The 18,609-nt window shown below is 56.4% G+C and overlaps 1 long non-coding RNA gene across 1 annotated transcript; it reads right to left on the bottom strand.

Moving 5' to 3' along the window:
* Positions 1-5,865: 5,865 nt before the first annotated feature.
* On the bottom strand, positions 5,866-8,864 carry LOC128904047 (uncharacterized). The gene is made up of 4 exons (XR_008464386.1): positions 7,201-8,864; positions 6,995-7,057; positions 6,828-6,882; positions 5,866-6,668 (listed from the first exon to the last, which is right to left on the bottom strand). It is a non-coding gene; the product is annotated as an uncharacterized LOC128904047 (long non-coding RNA).
* Positions 8,865-18,609: the final 9,745 nt, after the last annotated feature.

Raw genomic sequence — 18,609 nt, 5'->3', positions numbered from 1 at the left:
CCAGAGTCCCTCCCCAGCTTTCCTGGAGCCCCTTGAGGGACTGGAACGGGCTCCAAGGTCTCCGCGGAGCCTTCTCTTCTCTTCTCCAGGCTGAACGTTTCATCGAATCACAGAATTTCAGAGTTGGAAGGGACCTCTAGAGATCATCTATCCAACTCCCCTGCTAAAGCAGCATTGCCCACAGCACACTACTCAAGACTGCAGCCAGGCACGTCTTGAAAGTCTCCAGAGAAGGAGACTCCACAACCTCCCTGGGCAGCCTCTTCCAGTGCGCTCTCACCCTCACCGTGAAGAAGTTTTTCCTCATGTTTGATCGGAACTTCCTCTGTTCCAGCTTGTGCCCGTTACCCCTCGTCCTCTTACTGGCAGCCACTGAAAAGAGTCTGCCTCCATCCTCCTTCAGCCCACCCTTCAGATACTTGTAAACATTAATAAGGTCTCCCCGCAGCCTTCTCTTCTCCAGGCTGAACAACCCCAACTCTCTGCTGCTCTGCCCTCTCCCTGACGCTCCGCAGCCTTTCTGCTCCCTCTTTGACCTCTGCCGCCAGGCCGAGCGGATCAGCCGCCTGCTCGCACCTCACGCACCCGGCATCCCTTCTACCCTCCGCTACCCGGCAGAGGTGAAGGCGCTCCCTGCAGACACAGCCCGGGGGGGCTGCAGGCGTCCAGGGGGGCTCTGTCTGCGTGGCCGCGTCTCCTCTGGAAAGTGCGCAACACGCGGGAGGCTGCGCCTTTCGGGCACAGGCCATGGCTGAGCTCCCCCGCCTCGCCCTGCCTCGGCGTCCCGCGCGAGCTCAACTCCCGCGCGAAATCCCGCGCGAGCTCAACTCTCGCGTGACCTCCCGCGCCCTGGCTGCTCGCCCCGCTCCCGCTCCCGCTCCCGCTCCCGCTCGCCGCCCTCCCCGGGGCCGCCTTTGACGGGGGTGGGGTCTGGCCGCGGCGGCTGCAGGCCCCGCCCCCGCCTCGCCCCCCGCCCTCGCGCCAGCTGCGGCCGAGCTGCGGGTGCCCGCGGGCGAGCTGCGCTTCCCCGCCGCTGCCCGGGCTTGTGCCGGCCTCAGCACAACCCGCCTGGGTGATGCTGCCTCGAAGGGAGCCGGGAGAGACCTGGGAGCCGCCCCCCCCCGGCACTGCCTGGTGGCCCCCGCAGCCCCCGCCCTCTCTCCCCAGCTGTGGCTGAGCCCGTCCTCGCCGGACGGGGGCTGAGATGGGGCTGGGGACCCCCCTGCCGCTGCCGGGACCTGGCTGTGCCTGGGGGCCCTGCTGGGACCCCCCTGAGCGGAGTCGGCGCAGGGCTGGGGTCTCGGTGGGACCCCCGTCCGCGCTGCCCTGCGCTTTCCATGCTGCCTGGCCCCTTTGCCTTCCTCCTCGGCCCCTGGGGCTGCCCTGGCCGGGCTCCCTCCTCGCCCCGGGGCTCCCCGCGGGGACAGCGGCTCCTTCCCCTCGCCATGTCCCCCCAGCCGGGTCCCTGCACTCAGCCGGGGGCGGTGCTGCTGCCCCCCCGCGCTCCCCTCGCTACGGCCATCCCTGCTGCCAGCGTCTGTGCGCCATCCCAGCCAGCCCGAGGGCACTCCGTGTCCCCCGCACCCTGTTCCGGCTGCCCCAGCGCCTCCGGCTCTCATCCCCAGGTTCCCCCATCACCCACGGGTGTCCCCCCGGGTTTGGCCACTCTCCCCCTCCCCACCAGCTGATCGGTCCCCTCCACCGGTGACAAGATGGCATGAGCCCCGAGGCCTCCGACAGCCAGTCCGTGGGGTGTGGGGCAGGGATGGGGACGAGGGGCCCAGCCCCCCCCGGCACAGGCTGTCGGGCAGGGTGAGCGCGGACCAGCCGCCGTCGCTGTCGCAGGAGAAGAGCCAGAGGTCACTCAGCCAGAGCTGATGGAGTCGTTATTTTATTGAGGACGGATCAGTAAATGCAGGGGGGTGAGATATTCCGTAAGCCCGGATGGATCGGCAGGAAATGCTCCACTATTTACGGCACGCAGGGTTTGGGTGGGATACAAAGGTCCATGCTCTGTCACCGAAGGTGTCGAGGGCCAGACCCCTCCGTCCCTCCCGGGCACCATCCTGGCCCCAGCCAGCACCCGGAGGGGACGGGGTGGGGGCTGCCCTGCTCCCCTGGGACCCTCAGCAGGGCTGCCGGACACTGGAGTGGCGTCTCGGGGGGCTGCAGCAGACCCGGTCCCTGGCCAGGCAGGGTGGCAGGCACTGGTGGGGACACAGGAGGGGTGGAAAGTGTGTATGCATATATCTATATGGTCCAGAGGAGGCCCCGGAGATGCTGGGAGGGCTGGAGGCCCTCTGCTGTGAGGACAGGCTGAGAGAGTTGGGGAGGTTCAGCCTGGAGAAGAGAAAGCTCCGTGGAGACCTTGGAGCCCCTTCCAGTCCCTCAAGGGGCTCCAGGAAAGCTGTGGAGGGACTCTGGATGAGGGAGGGGAGCCATGGGACGAGGGGGAAGGGTTTTCCACTGCAAGAGGGGAGATTGAGCTGAGATCTGAGGCAGAAATTCTTGGCTGTGAGGGCGGTGAGCCCCTGGCCCAGGTTGCCCAGAGAAGCTGTGGCTGCCCCATCCCTGGAGGGGTTCAAGGCCAGGTTGGCCGGGGCTTGGAGCAAGCTGGGCTGGTGGGAGGTGTCCCTGCCCAGGGCAGGGGGGTGGAATGAGATGATCTTTAAGGTCCCTTCCCACCCAAACCATTCTGTGATTCTATGATTCTACATCTATATGTCACCACCCAGACAACTGCTCGGGGGGCCGTGACCCCTCAACCCTCCAGCTGGGGCTGCCCCGGCCGAGTCAGGGTCCCGCTTTCAGGCTCCTCTTCCCTGGCGCTGGTGGAGCTTCCACCCTGCAGGTCCATGAAGGGCTAAGGGGTGCCCAGGACGAGCCACCCTCATGGGGCACCCGTGGCCACCACTGTCCCTGGGGGCAGTGAGTCCACTGGGCCATCAGGCAGCATTGCCCAGGACCAGCACACTCATGAGGACGACCATGAGGAAGAAGACCCACATGAAGAAGCGGTCCATCACCTTGGCCACCTTCTTCCACTCGCCGGTCCGGCGCTGGGAGGCTTGGTGATGCCAGAAGCAGCTGGCGACGAAGCCCACGTTCCTCAGCAGGCCATCGTGGTGGCACAGGCAGCGGTCCTGGGGACAGCCCCCTGCCTCGGCACCCACCTCCCCCTCCGTGGGGCTCTCCCCCGGCCCCACAGTGTCCTGCCTGCCCGGCACCCACTGGGGGCTCTTTCAGCTCTCGCCCACCTCGTAGACACAGCAGAGCCGGGCCATGTGGTGGAGGATGAGCCACCTGGCCCAGGGGGGCATGGGCCAGGGCCCCAGGCCGCAGTGGTGGACGTTCATGATGAAGATGGTCAGCGCGGTGGAGGCCGTGATCATGGTCATGGTGGCGATGTAGTACTTCCCTGTGTGGGTAATGGGTGGTGACGCCGCGGCAGACCCCTGCCCCACCTGCCCCTGCTGCGGCAGACCCCTGCCCACCTCCCCGCATCGAAACCCCCCCTGGCATGGAATCCATCAGGTCCCCGGTGTGCAGCTGGTTGTGGAGGTCGACCTGGTTCCCGTTGTAGGTCCAGGAGCCAAAGGTGAGGCGGCACCGCTGCCCGTCGAAGGGGAAGTAGGAGACATCCACCTTGCAGGAGCTCTTGGTGATGGCGGGTGAGTCCCACGTGATGTGCCCGTCGGAGCGCAGCACCACGTTGGTCTCCACCGAGCCGCCAAAGCCGTCGTCGGCGCTGGGGGAGGGATCGCTGTGGGGCCAGGATGGCCCCGAGCCCCACGTGGGGCAAGGGTCTGCGGGGCCGGGGCCGAGCACTGGTCCCCAACCCCGTGTCCCCTCCCCACGTCACCCCCAGGAAGAGGGGGCTCGCTGCCCCTGGTCACCCCCGTGGTGGCACATCCCAGCTGCCAGGTGGGTGGCACACCAGGCTGATGCCAGCACCTCCTGCCGCCGCCTTCTCACCCAGTCGAGGTGACCGTCTCCCCACATCCCCCACACCAGGACCCCCCTGCTCCCCGTTGGCAACACCCCCAGCCCCAGCCTCAGCCCCCCCAGCTCCGGGAGCAGCCGGGGGGTGGGGGAGGGCGAGCAGCACCCACTCGTTGTAGAGGATGATGATGTGCGGCCGCCAGACGTAGCTGCTGGGGATGCGGATGCTGTCGATGCCGCCGTAAGCGTCCTTGTGCCAGGCGAGGTGGGCGTCCAGCCAGGCCTGACGGACCCACAGGTAGGAGGTGAGGACCTGGTTCACCTTGTCCTGCCGAGGGCAGAGGGTGGGGGGGGGGACGGGGACAGACCTCGCTGCCCCCCTGTGGAATAAATACTACATTGGCTAAAAACACAAAAGTACAGCATTGTTCACACAGGAAGGAAAAGTAGAAAATCAAGAGGCTTCTGAGGGAGAAAACAGCCGCAGCTGGCATGAAGAATACAACACCTGTGGTTCCCTGATAAGCTACATGAGGTACGGGACGGGATGCAATTATTCCGCGGCTTTACCTTAGGATGTATAGCGGATACGGGAATGGGATGATACCAGGAAACAGATAAGCTGCCAATTAGCTGCCCGCTCCATACTCGTAGCCAACATTTTGCCAAATTTTGATGAAATGCTGTCCTTTGTGCGAACTTTGCTCATTAGAATATCATTATAATACCAAAACACACCTCCACCCCGAAGGCTACCCGCCTCCAAGGTGCGACCGCTCCTTCTTGAGCCTGCGCCCTGAGCTTCTCCTAAACTAGACCTTTAATTGTGAAGCGAGAAAAATTTACACCACTCATGGTAAAAGTATGTACGACTAAAGTCACTCAAACTCCACCTCGAAGATAACAAATAGTAGAAAAACAGCCCGAGAGAGGGGGGATACCCAGGGAAGACACCATCGCAAAGAATTCCATCACTGGCTTCTGGGAGCAGGCGACGGGCTGAGCCTCTCTTCCCCCCATAGGGACGCCTTTGGGTAAGACTTAGATTGTACCGAGGGCTTCCTCGGGAAACTCAGAAATTTCTCTAGAGACTCTCTTTTCTACATGTATAGCCAGGCTGTATCGTTAGAACTTTGTCCCGCGTTTTGTAGATGTAACAATACTTTCATTTGCACGTGCTTTGCAGACAGTGTATTTATCACCGGCTGCCCTAAGAACCTATCTATCTGTTGCTTAAATAAACTGCACTTTTTGAAGTAGCTCGTCCTTTTGGTTTCTCACCGAACGCGACCAAAGACTCGAGAGTGGCCGTGCTAGTTCATGAGCACGACTAGACGGAAGGTGCAGTCCACTAGTAGTGTATCCAAATCGTAACACTTTAATACACATTAAACGCCATTGGGCTGATAGTGCTGAATTGGGCATCCCTCAGGATTTAAACCCAGCCGCACCTGGCCTCCCACCTCGGTGAGGAGTGTTAGAACACAAGGGGGTTCCTTTTCTGCCAAAACCGCTTTGCCCCTTTTCACGCGACACCCCCGACCCGCCCCCTGGGCCCCAGCCTGGCGGCCTCTGCAAGGGTCCCGAGGGCTGGGCTGCCTTTGGGGGGTTGCGCTGGTCTGGGGGGGCTGGGCAGGGTCGAGCTGGATGCCAGCGGTCCCAGCTCATTTTGGGGAGGGCTGTGCTGCTTTGGGGGGGGTTGGAGAGAGCTGAGCCAGTTTCCAGTGATCCCAGCTCATTTGGGGGAGGACTGGCTCATGTTAAGCTGGCCGGCCACCAGCACCCCCAGGTCCTTTTCTGCGGGGCAGCTTTCCAGCCACTCTTCCCCAAGCCCCTGGCGTTGCTTGGGGTTGTTGTGACCGAAATGCAGGACCCGGCCCTTGGCCTTATTAAACCTCATCCAATTGGCCTTGGCCCATCCCTGCAGCCTGTCCAGGGCCCTCTGTAGAGCCTTCCTTCCCTCAAGCAGATCAACACTCCCTCCTAGCTTGGTGTCATCTGCAAACTCACTGAGGGTGCATTATTGTTACACATAATAACAGATGATCTGATAAAGACAGTAAACGCAATAACAGACCTTGTCTCTCTCTTCGGGTGGGGTGTAATGCACAAGGGGCAAGGGCCCCCCCATCTCCACAGGAGAGTCGGCATTACTGTAGCACATACTGTTGTCATTACACAAAACTGATTCTCTGCTCCTGTCAAGGGACAAAACTGATCTGCTGACAGTCACAGGGATAGAGAAAATATTGACTTTTTTATTGGATCAGAAGTAGGGCACCCCAGGGGGTTCCCGGCCCCACACCTCCCAGCCATTAGGGGAAATTTCTGATGCAGATGCAGCGCGGCCGGCAGCCGGCTCTGGCCATGGGCTGTCTGGCCATGGTAGTCTGGCCATGGGCTCGCCGCGCTGCTGCCTCTCCCCCCACTACTTGAAAATGCGCAAGAGGTCAAGTAGACCTCTTGCGTGGTCCTTGTTGGCAGTTCCAGTGGGGGCTCCTGGCACAGGGCTGGCCCTGGCTCCTCCACCCTCCCCTTGACAGCCCTGGGGGGATGGCGGGGTCCTGAGCAGTTGAGTGCTGCCAGCTCCGCCATCCCACCAGGACAGGCCTCCGGGAAGGGTAAAGGAAGCTGAAGAAGAGGAGCCTCTGTCTGTCATGGAGTCCATGGTGGCCAGCGGGGCCCGTGGGGAGAGGGGCTTCCGGCTCAAGGCCTCCGCACTCGCCCTGCAGAGGAGGAGAAAGAGACCCCGCTGCACCCCGGAGCCCAGCGGGACCCGCGGGCAGCACCCCTCCTTGGCCGGTGGGCAGGGCTGCCCAGCGCAGGCAGGGGCAGGGCACGGGGTGAGGGTCTGGGGCAGCATCTGGGGTCTCCCCCACACTCACCGCTTCTCCTGCTTGGGCCGGGATTTCTCCACTCCTCCATCCACTGGCTGAGAAGCTGCGGAGGGAGGAGACAGAGTGAGCGGCCAGCAGCTGCCGGCACAGCCCCGGCTCAGGGCTGCCGTGGGGTGTCGGCTGTTTGCAGGGTGCTCGGTGCTGGGGCCACTTACAGCTCTGCTTCTCCGGCTGGGCTCTTGTCTTCCTTGTCTGACGCTTCTTCTTCTCCTTCACTTCTGGAAGGTCCCCAGGAGCTGGGTGAGACGGGAGCCCCACCCAGTCCCACACCACAGCCACCCACACCACTCCACGCCATCCCTCGCCACCCCACGCCGCAGCACAGTGTGGTGCAGCACAGTGTGGTCCAACAGTCACCTACCTGAAGCGGCTTCCTCCGCAGCACAGATGAGAACACGCTGAGTCCCATGACAATCAGGAGGAGAGGGCCCAGGGGAGACAAGGCATCAGAGCGCCCATGGCACGGACTCCAGTGTGGCTGCAGTGCTCCGAGTCACCACCACAGAACCGCGATGTAGCTCCCCAGTGTCCTCCTGGGTCCTTGTTTTTCCCCCAGTTCCCCTTCCCGGTTGGGGAGGGGTCATCGGGTGAGAGAGTAGTTCTCTAAAGGACAAGAAATTGTGGTGGGTTTCTCAAACCATAACGAGAAGGAGAGGGAGAAAAGGAGAGGGAGAAAAGGAGAGGGAGAAAAGGAGAGGGAGAAAAGGAGAGGGAGAAAAGGAGAGGGAGAAAAGGAGAGGGAGAAAAGGAGAGGGAGAAAAGGAGAGGGAGAAAAGGAGAGGGAGAAAAGGAGAGGGAGAAAAGGAGAGGGAGAAAAGGAGAGGGAGAAAAGGAGAGGGAGAAAAGGAGAGGGAGAAAAGGAGAGGGAGAAGGGCCCCACCCCTTCAGGGCATGGTTTGGGTGGGAAGGGACCTCTAAAGGCCACCCAGTGCCACCCCCTGCCCTGGGCAGGGACACCTCCCACCAGCCCAGCTTGCTCCAAGCCCCGGCCAACCTGGCCTTGAACCCCTCCAGGGATGGGGCAGCCACAGCTTCTCTCGGCAACCTGGGCCAGGGGCTCACCGCCCTCACAGCCAAGAATTTCTGCCTCAGATCTCAGCTCAATCTCCCCTCTTGCAGTGGAAAACCCTTCCCCCTCGTCCCGTGGCTCCCCTCCCTCATCCAGAGTCCCTCCCCAGCTTTCCTGGAGCCCCTTGAGGGACTGGAACGGGCTCCAAGGTCTCCGCGGAGCCTTCTCTTCTCCAGGCTGAACGTTTCATCGAATCACAGAATTTCAGAGTTGGAAGGGACCTCTAGAGATCATCTATCCAACTCCCCTGCTAAAGCAGCATTGCCCACAGCACACTACTCAAGACTGCAGCCAGGCACGTCTTGAAAGTCTCCAGAGAAGGAGACTCCACAACCTCCCTGGGCAGCCTCTTCCAGTGCGCTCTCACCCTCACCGTGAAGAAGTTTTTCCTCATGTTTGATCGGAACTTCCTCTGTTCCAGCTTGTGCCCGTTACCCCTCGTCCTCTTACTGGCAGCCACTGAAAAGAGTCTGCCTCCATCCTCCTTCAGCCCACCCTTCAGATACTTGTAAACATTAATAAGGTCTCCCCGCAGCCTTCTCTTCTCCAGGCTGAACAACCCCAACTCTCTGCTGCTCTGCCCTCTCCCTGACGCTCCGCAGCCTTTCTGCTCCCTCTTTGACCTCTGCCGCCAGGCCGAGCGGATCAGCCGCCTGCTCGCACCTCACGCACCCGGCATCCCTTCTACCCTCCGCTACCCGGCAGAGGTGAAGGCGCTCCCTGCAGACACAGCCCGGGGGGGCTGCAGGCGTCCAGGGGGGCTCTGTCTGCGTGGCCGCGTCTCCTCTGGAAAGTGCGCAACACGCGGGAGGCTGCGCCTTTCGGGCACAGGCCATGGCTGAGCTCCCCCGCCTCGCCCTGCCTCGGCGTCCCGCGCGAGCTCAACTCCCGCGCGAAATCCCGCGCGAGCTCAACTCTCGCGTGACCTCCCGCGCCCTGGCTGCTCGCCCCGCTCCCGCTCCCGCTCCCGCTCGCCGCCCTCCCCGGGGCCGCCTTTGACGGGGGTGGGGTCTGGCCGCGGCGGCTGCAGGCCCCGCCCCCGCCTCGCCCCCCGCCCTCGCGCCAGCTGCGGCCGAGCTGCGGGTGCCCGCGGGCGAGCTGCGCTTCCCCGCCGCTGCCCGGGCTTGTGCCGGCCTCAGCACAACCCGCCTGGGTGATGCTGCCTCGAAGGGAGCCGGGAGAGACCTGGGAGCCGCCCCCCCCCGGCACTGCCTGGTGGCCCCCGCAGCCCCCGCCCTCTCTCCCCAGCTGTGGCTGAGCCCGTCCCCGCCGGACGGGGGCTGAGATGGGGCTGGGGACCCCCCTGCCGCTGCCGGGACCTGGCTGTGCCTGGGGGCCCTGCTGGGACCCCCCTGTGAGAAATAAGTTCCGGTCCGAATGAAATAGGCTCAGGCAGAATCCTCTGGGAGGCACATTTTCATTCACGCTCTTGCAAGAGCGGGTGACCTAGCAAGTAGGCACACTTTCCGTTCTTGAAACACCACACCTTTTTATTTCCTAATCCCGGCCCAATTTTTCCCTCCCCTCTTTCCCGTTGGTTGGGTACTCCAGGGTTCACGGTCTGTGCGAGGCGCCTAAAATTCTTCCCGCATGTCCTGCCGCTGTTTGCTTCTCTTCATGCTACACCTAAAGAGATTATCTGACTAGTTTATTTCCTTCCTTTTTGGTAACAAAAAAATTGCTCCATGTCATTAGCCCTGGTTAAATGTATGACTACCCTTCCAGACGCTAATCCAGTAGGAATCACTTTGTCCTTTTGTCTGTGTGATAAGAGATGTTCTACAAGCCTTTGCTGGAGCCTCTTTGTCTCAGTCATTCCCTTATCGTGTCACCTCTGATGGAAACGGCTTTTCTCCTCTGCAAAAGCAACACCTGCCTTTCTTACAATTTCCCCCTTTCCTTTCTCATAATCTTATTGTCTTTTGCATTTCCAGGGCATGGTTCCATATGAGGCCTCTGGAGCCGACAGCGTGATGTTACATTCTTCTTCTTCTCGACAGTTTTTATTGTCTTCTAGATGAAGCATTTTCCCAGGGTATGGGGGAGGGTCTACTTCCATTCGTTTCGTGAGGGCAGTTTCAATTAATCGTTGAACTAATCCTCGCACACAGGGAATGATACAGCGTCCGACAGCCGCTAACATTCCCGCTACCGTTATAAGAGAAGTCAATATTGATACCACCATACCTTTCCGTTTCCCAAACCGGGAATCCAGCCAACTTGTCAGTGAGGTGTCTATTCCAGAGTTCTCAGCTAACTCATCAGCTAGACTGGTGAGCCCTTGAAGGGCTTTAGTTATAGCACCATCTGGAGCTGTATTGTTGGGGATGAAGGTGCAGCACCGGTTCCCTAACATTACACACACACCTCCCTTCTCTGCTAAGATCACGTCCGGGGCAATCCTATTTTCCCATGCCATCCGCTGGTTGCATCCAATCGTTCAGCTATTCCTTTCAATGCATCTCTGGTATAATTAATAAACCTCTGTCGGTTATAGTACATATAATTTATCCAATCTACATTTTTGCTTATAGTTATCCACCAGAAAAAGACAGACTCGAATCCTGCTCCTGTCTGATTCCTTGCTTTGTGTTCATCTGGGACTCCTCTAGGGACTCCAATGGGATCTATATATATCCGTTCATCAAAGGATACACCCACACTTCTTTCTACTCTACTGCCTGAGCTCAGGGTTCCTGTTCCTTTTTCAAATGCTAGGGTGAATGGTATTGCCAATTGTACCATTCCACATGTACCTTTCCAGTTAGCCGGCAACACAGATCGCAAGGTCTTCCCTCCACAATACCACCAGAGATCCACCCAAGGCACTCGTATCGCTGAGTAGTTTCCTTTTACATCCTTGGTCCCATTCAGAGTTTCAGTGCACAGGGTAAATCCCCCCCCAGGTTTGGTAGCATTCACACCCTGCCGTGAGAGGCACGCTGGATGGTTACCAATTGCTGTGGAAAATGCTGGTGGCACTTTAACATCTCTAGATTCCAAGGCAGGAAACAGTAAGGAAAGTGAATGACAAGCCTCGTTTCCCCAGGCCGTCCTTTCTTGGTATAATGCTATCATACACCACATCCCTAGGGAATCTTTCGTCCACCCTAAGGGAAAAGGGACAATCTGTGCTGTGGGCCTTCCTGAGGCACAAGCAGAGCAATTGCTTTGGTTCAAACTATTAACAGTATATTTTACCCATTCTACCCAAGCATTCGTCTCACCGTACCCTGTCTCAATCTCAAATGTTTGTCTAAGATCTGTAATCTCAGCAACCGTTACCAAAGCTGGATCATTCAGTGGTTCCCACTGTTGTATTACTGGGAGTTTTAGTAGTCATAGCTGTCCCTTCTGCTTAACTGCTATTTTCCAGTAGGTCTATTCTAAATCTTCCCCTTGGCTCTCTTCCAGACACATCTGCTCCTATTCCATACCTCAGGTTAGCTGTATCGTCCCTCTGGGTTATAGTTATCAACCGAGGAGTCCATTCAAAAAGGCCACGCTCTGGGGAAGGTGATCCTTTGTAAAAATGTATTTTCTTTTTGAGAGGGTAATAATAAGAAGACTTGAACCACTTGTCGTCAATGGCCCACCCTCCAATTTGGGTGGTCCACCACGCTTCACTCCATCGATCACAAGGTGCAGCCTCCTGATATCCCTCTGCGACCCTCCAGATTTCTGGGAACAGGTAACTGTTTTCACCACTCAACCGTCTTTGGGCCTCTAGCTTCCCACACTTCAGTACTTGACAGGCATCAAAGCGTACAGTCTGTGGGGTATCTCCTTTAGTGATATTTATGATAAGCCTAACCGGGTAATCTGGGTGTGCACTTCGTAGGTGATCTAGGTGTACACTCCAGCTTCCTAGTGGGAAGCTCAACACCGCCCCTATGACCAGTATCATCGCAAAACGCTTCTTAAAATTCATGGCATGCACAGATTTATGTCTCCCAACTGGATCATCCCGCCCCAACCCACGGCTTATTGTCTCTTTAGGGTTACTCGCAGTGGGCTGTCAGTAGAATGTACAGTCCACCGTTCTACCGGATCTGTTGGCGGGGGTTCAACTGCTCCTTTTTGCTGAGTGTAGTGAGCCCATCCTTTTTCTGCTGCCCTTACTGCGGTTTCAGTAGTGAGGAGGACTTGGAATGGTCCTTCCCACTCCGGTTGTAGCTTACTCTCCGTCCAGGATTTGACTAGTACCCAGTCCCCTGGTTTATACGGATGGACGACAAATTCCAACGGCGGAGTTTGAGCAAGAAATCCTTTATTTCTGAGGAGAGAGAAAGAAGACGACAACCCCAGTATACGGTTCTTAAGAAACATATCTTTAGTTTCAAAAGTGGGCAAGTCTTCTCTGTTACCCATATAAGGTAGTCCAAAAAGCGTCTCATAGGGCGAGAGACCTGTATCTTTTCTAGAAGCCTGGATCCTCAACAATGCTATGGGTAAACATTTAGTCCGTGGTAATTTCGACAATTGTCTCTTACTGAATTGTCTCTTAATGGTCTGGTTCATCCTCAACTTTTCCTGATGACGGGGGATGCTAGGGGATATGAAATTCCCACACCATCCCTAAACTTTCCAGAATTCCTTGAAGGATTTTAGATAAAATGACTGCCGCGATCTGAGTTTCTATTCTCCACTAACCCGTATCTGGGAATAATCTGTTCGAGTATTATCTTAATTACCCCTGCTGCAGTAGCTGACACCAAGGGGTAGGCTTCCACCCATCCAGTAAGACGGTCCACTAGGACTAAAAGATCTTTTCGCCTGCCTGTTGGTGGTAGTTCACTGAAGTCTACCTGTATACTTTGGAATGGTCTCAAGCCGGGCTCTCCTCCTCCCAAAGATTGCTTTCTCAAGGCTTTCTTGTTTACTTTCTTACAAATAGCACATCCCTCACAAATTTGTTTGGCTATTGTGTATATGCCAAAGCACCTGTACTTCCACAAAACTATTCGCACGTTGCATGCGTTCCCCAATGGCTTCCCTGTTGTAACACTGTCACTGTTTCTCTCATTGTTTGTTGACCATTTCCCTTCCGTCAGGCAGAATCCATTTACCACCTTTCTCCACTGCCCCTGCTTCTGTCATTGCTTCTCCTGCCCCAAGGCTGCCTCTTTTGCCACCTTGTCCGCTAATCTGTTTCCCCTTGCGGTAATGAATTGTCTCTCTGGTGACCTTTAACATGTAAAGCTGCTATTTCACTTGGTATTAATATATTAGCTAACACCTGCTGTGTAAGTTCTTTGTGTAAAAGTTCTTTCCCTTTGCTGTTTATTAGTCCTCGTTCTTCCCAAATTTTACCAAAGGTATGCACTACCCCAAAGGCATAGCGAGACTCTGTGTATATTGTTCCTTCTCCTTTCTCCAGTTAATTTAAGTGCCTGGTTTAAGGTATACATCTCACATATTTGAGCGGACCGTGCACTAGGTAATTTTTCAGATGCTTTTACTTGTTGGTGTCGCGTAAAAAGGGCTGTAGTTTCCATATTTGTCTGTCAGAGTCCCGGACTTTCACTGATTTACTATCAGAGTCCCACCACAGGACTTTCACTGAATCAGATTCACAAATAATCGAAATTAGTTGTTTTATTGAGAGCGACAGAACAGACTTGAGATTGCCGTTGATAAATTCACTAACTACAATAGCGCTAATTACTTCAGGTTAACATTGCTAGCAAAAATAATGATAGTACAGCAACCCGGGGTAACATTCACCAGAGGGTGAAAGGCGCAGCGCTTACCCAGAAAGGCGTCCCTGCCTGGGGCGGAGGGAGAGAACACAGCCCGTCGACTGGTCCGTCACGTATCAAGTTTCTTCTCTCCCAATTTAACAGTCATTTTCTCCATCCTTTTATCCCCAGACTTACAAGGTTTCCCTCCCCTAGGTGACGTGTAGTATGATTGGGGTGGAGAGACGAGTGCTGTAGTCATATATGTTTAGCATGATCTCTAAAAGCTTCATTAGCATATACAGGGGCGTCAACTTTAATATGCATTTCACAGGTAAGGAGGCAAAGGTCAATTACCAGACATGGCAGCCTCTCAAGGAAACAAAGAGCTACACGAGGTCTCTTGATTTTACTGTCTCTGCTGATGAAAAGCAGGGCTGTCCTGGCTCCCCAAGACTACCCCGTCATTTATGTAGCCTGTGATAGCCAGACAAGCCTTCACTCCCCTGGGTTGCACAAGAGATAGCAAAGCCAGTCTTAATTGCTCTTTGAGCACAGAGACTTCACCTCATTATCCACATTCCACAGTCGACTCACTCCATGCACCACCGCATAGCCATTACACCTCTCTCCTTCTATCCCTCTTGAAGGACCGTCTACGAACAAATGAAGACCCCCAGATAGGGGTTCTTCCCTTAAGTCAGATCGTGTCCTAGTCTGGTACTCAATTACATCTATGCATTCGTGTGTAAGTTCTTCATCCTTTGCCTCTATTTTTTTCACAAAAAGCTCACTGGGTTAAGGCAAGGGCGGGTAGTTAAAATCAAATCATCCTTTTCAATTAAAATTCCTTCATACTTCAGTATTCTTGAATTGGTTAGCCGTTTTCCCGTGGTTTGGGCTAAAATGATTTTTACTTGGTGAGGGGTGCTAACTTCTATCATTCCCCTGGCCACCCTCAGGAGACCAGATCTGAGAGTTTAGATGAACAGGCCACTGGCTGCCGCTTATCCCCCCCCACTCTTGAGTTCCTAACGCAGCCCCTTTGTCTACAGTTACAAATAGTTGAAAAGATTTCTTCAAAGAAGATAAGGCTAAAACTGGAGCTCTGATTAGGCTCTGTTTTCAATCTTACACTAAATCCTCCTCTTCTTCTGTCCAAACCAATACATTCGGATCTTCAGCTAACAGTTTGGAATATAGTCCTTTAGTCTTTTGAGCATACTCCTCTATCCACAGTCTACAGTACCCAGTCAGCCCCCAAAGTTTTCTCAGTTCCCTCTTGGTCTTTGGCAGAGGTAAGTCTACTATTCCTTTGATCCTCTCAGGATTTATAGGATTTATTTTTTCGACTCCCTTCACTGACTACATGTCCCAAGTACTTCACTTCTGTTTCCACCTATTGCAATTTTTTTTATTTTTTTTTTTTGAGACCCTCAAACCTTACTGTCCCAAAAAGCTCAGTAACTCATTCGTGGCTTCTTTTACCCTGCCTTCTTCCTCCCCAGATACCAATAATCATCCACATACTGAAGCAGGGCTACTCCCGATGGAGGGCTGGATTGTTCAAGCACTTGTTCTAACACTTGCCAAGCAAATTAGGGGATTCTGTAAATCCCACAATGATAACACCCTACCGGTGAACCTCGAGCTGCTGGTAGGAGCGGTCGGGGCAGTCCTCGTCCCCTGTTATTCACCCCTCTCCCTCGCCCCCAAGTAACAGCCTAAGGGGTCCCACTTCGGGGATTCAATTTCTTTGTCGATTGAAACATCACCGACGGTCTGGGCTGCGAACATATAAAATGGATTTGGGCGTTCCTGAATCTATTCACCTTGACCCAGCAAAAAACATATTCACCTTCTTCAACTTCCTTATTAGTCCTTATTATTCACATACATGTTTAAAGTCTGACAGACCCAGTCTTCATCAGATCCAAATTTGGGCCAAAATACACTAGGAGGTCTTATGGGTTCTTTGGTCCAAACAAATTCAAATGCAAATGCAAACGTGTCCCACCTGGGACACCTCTGGGATCCTCTAAGACAGACACAGGACCCCTAGGACACCCCTGAGACCCTTCCCAGGATGTCCACGGCCCCCCCGTCCGCCCCCGGCTCCTCCGGTATGCGGTCCGAACAAAACAAATCATTTTCTTTTTATCTTTATCCCTTGTACAAGAAGAATCATTCCGAAACCTCAGCATTCTCCCCTAAAGGACTGTCTGGGGCAATGTTCCCGGGGTCTTTCTTAGTATCCCCTTTTTCATCCCTAGGCCTAGAATCCTTATTTCCCATTCTGAACAGAGACTTTTCTTACACCCCTTCCTTTCGCTTCGTCCTTCTCCGGCTGCGCCCCTCGCGGGACTACAGAACCGCGGACCCCGACTCCACACTCGCTTCGTACCGCAGTACGTCTCAGTCACTCACACACAAGTCTCTTAGAATGTCCCGACCACCAAGGCAATACTTTAACGGTCCGATTTTTCTTACCTTGGTCCGTGCACGGAGTTGCCTGGTCGTACTCTCTGTGCCGACTGCACCTATCCCTTTTCCCCCTGTGGTTCACAGAGTCTGCTGTACAACTGGGTCTCGAGATCTTAGTCGATTCCTCCCGGAATCCCTGCGACGATCCACGAGACCGTTGAAAACAACGGGACGCGTCTTCCCGTCCTTCAGCAACACGGACTCCCAAGAAGATGACTTCTGCTCCCGGACGAGCCCCCAAATTGTGAGAAATAAGTTCCGGTCCGAATGAAATAGGCTCAGGCAGAATCCTCTGGGAGGCACATTTTCGTTCACGCTCTTGCAAGAGCGGGTGACCTAGCAAGTAGGCACACTTTCCGTTCTTGAAACACCACACCTTTTTATTTCCTAATCCCGGCCCAATTTTTCCCTCCCCTCTTTCCCGTTGGTTGGGTACTCCAGGGTTCACGGTCTGTGCGAGGCGCCTAAAATTCTTCCCGCATGTCCTGCCGCTGTTTGCTTCTCTTTATGCTACACCTAAAGAGATTATCTGACTAGTTTATTTCCTTCCTTTTTGGTAACAAAAAAATTGCTTAAAGTCATTAGCCCTGGTTAAATGTATGACTACCCTTCCAGACGCTAATCCAGTAGGAATCACTTTGTCCTTTTGTCTGTGTGATAAGAGATGTTCTACAAGCCTTTGCTGGAGCCTCTTTGTCTCAGTCATTCCCTTATCGTGTCACCTCTGATGGAAACGGCTTTTCTCCTCTGCAAAAGCAACACCTGCCTTTCTTACACCCCTGAGCGGAGTTGGCGCAGGGCTGGGGTCTCGGTGGGACCCCCGTCCCCGCTGCCCTGCGCTTTCCATGCTGCCTGGCCCCTTTGCCTTCCTCCTCGGCCGCTGGGGCTGCCCTGGCCGGGCTCCCTCCTCGCCCCGGGGCTCCCCGCGGGGACAGCGGCTCCTTCCCCTCGCCATGTCCCCCCAGCCGGGTCCCTGCACTCAGCCGGGGGCGGTGCTGCTGGCCCCCCGCGCTCCCCTCGCTACGGCCATCCCTGCTGCCAGCGTCTGTGCGCCATCCCAGCCAGCCCGAGGGCACTCCGTGTCCCCCGCACCCTGTTCCGGCTGCCCCAGCGCCTCCGGCTCTCATCCCCAGGTTCCCCCATCACCCACGGGTGTCCCCCCGGGTTTGGCCACTGTCCCCCTCCCCACCAGCTGATCAGTCCCCTCCACCGGTGACAAGATGGCATGAGCCCCGAGGCCTCCGACAGCCAGTCTGTGGGGTGTGGGGCAGGGATGGGGACGAGGGGCCCAGCCCCCCCCGGCACAGGCTGTCGGGCAGGGTGAGCGCGGACCAGCCGCCATCGCTGTCGCAGGAGAAGAGCCAGAGGTCACTCAGCCAGAGCTGATGGAGTCGTTATTTTATTGAGGACGGATCAGTAAATGCAGGGGGGTGAGATATTCCGTAAGCCCGGATGGATCGGCAGGAAATGCTCCGCTATTTACCGCACGCGGGGTTTGGGTGGGATACAAAGGTCATGACGTCGGTTTCCCATATGTATCTTAAATGTCACAGGTATGCAAAGGTACGGTGTCTCTCAGCCTCGAGGGGTCCCCTTGAGAGGGGTCCCTGCTCCAGGGGACAGTCCCCACCTGGGCAGGGGGAGCTCCACAGACCCCGATGGCTGCGGGTATTTAGAGCATCGAGGGGTTGAGTCGTAGTCGGGTTTTCTGCTGCGTTCAGGCTGTTTCAGCCACTTACCAGCCCGATCTCCAGCCGAAACAGGGCTGGTTTTTGGTTTTGGTGCTGAGCTCTCGCTGACGGTCTCACGCAAGAGCATTAACTTGGGTTTGGCTGAGCATCTGCCTGCACCCAAGTGCGGTTCGCTCACACAGCAGGGCTGCACCCCTCACCCACCGTCCCCTACCCGCGCAACAACCTGCACCCGCCCCTGAACGTGGCGGCTTCCCCTTGTGCGGCTCCAACGGCAGCTTCCCCTTCAAATTCCCCCGCTTCAACCCGGCGAGAGCCCTGCAGCTGCTGCAGGACCCTGCCAGCCACCCGCGGCACCCAAGTGCTGCCCCACACCCACCATGGGTGCTATGATGGACCCCAGCATTGACCTGCCCTGCCCTGGGTGGGCAGCAGCCCCAGAGCTCCACGAGCCCCGCACTCTGTCACCAAAGGCATCGAGGGCCAGACCCCTCCGTCCCTCCTGGGCACCATCCTGGCCCCAGCCAGCACCCGGAGGGGACGGGGTGGGGGCTGCCCTACTCCCCTGGGACCCTCAGCAGGGCTGTCGGACACTGGAGTGGCATCTCGGGGGGCTGCAGCAGACCCGGCCCCTGGCCAGGCAGGGTGGCAGGCACCGGTGGGGACACAGGAGGAGCGGAAGGTGTCTCTTTATATATATATATAAATATATATATGTGGTCCAGAGGAGGCCCCGGAGATGCCTGGAGGGCTGGAAGCCCTCTGCTGTGAGGACAGGCTGAGAGAGTTGGGGGCGTTCAGGCTGGAGAAAGAAAGGTCCGTGGAGACCTTGGAGCCCCTTCCAG

The sequence above is a fragment of the Rissa tridactyla genome, chromosome 1 (assembly GCF_028500815.1).
Source record: "Rissa tridactyla isolate bRisTri1 chromosome 1, bRisTri1.patW.cur.20221130, whole genome shotgun sequence".
In the NCBI taxonomy this organism is placed as follows: Eukaryota; Metazoa; Chordata; class Aves; order Charadriiformes; family Laridae; genus Rissa; species Rissa tridactyla.
Note: the sequence above shows the minus strand (reverse complement) of the source record. Positions and strands in the feature narration are given on the sequence as shown.